Genomic DNA, 1,651 nt, shown 5'->3' with positions numbered 1-1,651 from the left:
TGGAGAAATTTTCCTCTTTGCCCCAGGGCATGCAGGACGGGCTTAACAAGCTGATGTCGTTGCTTGGCCCTGATGGCGCGCAACAACTAGTAGCACAAGGCCCGAGGCAATCGGCGCGCGTCTAGAGGCGTTTTTAAGTAACGAAAACGCACTGCTAGAACACCTGCAGTAGAAGATGTCTGTATCGTTTGCGTCTATGACGCCACCGTCGGTGACGGATGACTTCCCCCGTCTAAGCCGCTCATGGTGAGTGCTAAGGTCTTTCAGGGGAAGGATGGAAAAAATTTCCTTCTCTGAGCGAGAGAGGTCGTTTTGGCCATCGCATCTGCCATGCTCGAACCCGAGAAACAGCACGTGGCGCTAGTCATCTCCAAGCTCGGTGGTCGAGCGCAAGAATGGGCACTGACGTGCGGCACTTCGGTCGATGCTGCGTTTCCCTCCTGGGCGAAGCTGAAATTGCAGCTCTCACGAGTGTTCTCGCCGCTAAATCAGGCGTATCGCGTGCGATCGCGTTTCCTTGCCTCCCGGCAGGGCAACAAGGAATTTGTGGACTTTGTCCAAGAGATGCGAACTCTCATTGCCGGTATGGCAGCAAATCCCCTCCCGGAGGTGGTCACAGTGACCGTCTTTTTGGAAGGCCTTCGCACTGGCGTGGCCTGAATGAAAGTCTTCCGTGCGCATTCGTCTTCATTTAAAGAGGCGTTGAATGTGGTATTGAATGCCGTATTCAATTTCAAGTCGGTACGACTTGGTTGGAATGCACACTCCAACAGCTCGTCGAGCGGGCCTGATCCTATGAATCTCAACTATGCTGAAGACGAGGGAGCAGAGCTCTGAGCTACCGGGCAGAATACACATATTCGACGGTGGTTGTCTGTGGAGACATCCGTCACCTGCAGAAAGGTTGCCGCCTGCGCAAGGCGCATCAAGGTTCTTCGAACCATCGCCCCAGTTCCAACCAGTCTGGTTCGTCGCGGGGAAACGACACCACCCAGTAGGCGCAGAGCGACCTCCTGGAGAAGAACTGAGTTATGTTGAACCTCATGGAAGCATAGGTCAGCAGGGCTCAGCCCCGAAGCGCTCCGTGCTCTTGAACGCGGAACGTGTATGCATGCCGGGCTTGCTGGTCGTGGAAGCGACCGTAAAGGGCTTCGAGAAGCCATGGAGAATCCTCATCGATCCGGGGCTTCGGGCAATTATGCTCGACGCTCCACGATGGAAAGAAGTCAGCTGTATGCTGAGGTGCTGAAGCGCGGTTAGGTGACGTTGTCACTGTTCGCCTAGCTACGGGGACACGTGTCACGGTCCCGAAGGTCCCTGTGGACCTCGAGGTCAAGTTCCTTGACTTTGATAGCGTGGAACGCTGTCTAGTCTTAGAACAGAATGCAAGGTATTAACTCATCCTAGAAATGGCATGGTTGGAACACCATGAGCTATAAATTGATTGGAGGTCAAAGACCTTGGGCGCTACGCGCACGTCTCCTGGTGGAGCTTTGGCGAGTCATGAACCCATCTCTACTCGAAAAAAGGGCTATTGGCGAGAGTACTGGACAGAGACGGTCAACGTGCTGGACATTGAAATGTCCAAGTTGGTAGACACCAACGCTGTATCAGACAGGAGTTCAGAACGTGACTCGCGGGCTGATCGAGG

This window comes from Plasmopara halstedii (genome assembly GCF_900000015.1).
Source record: "Plasmopara halstedii genome assembly, contig: Scaffold_2061, whole genome shotgun sequence".
NCBI lineage: Eukaryota > Oomycota > Peronosporomycetes > Peronosporales > Peronosporaceae > Plasmopara > Plasmopara halstedii.
The sequence above is the reverse complement of the archived record's forward strand: the minus strand, read 5'-3'. Positions refer to the sequence as shown.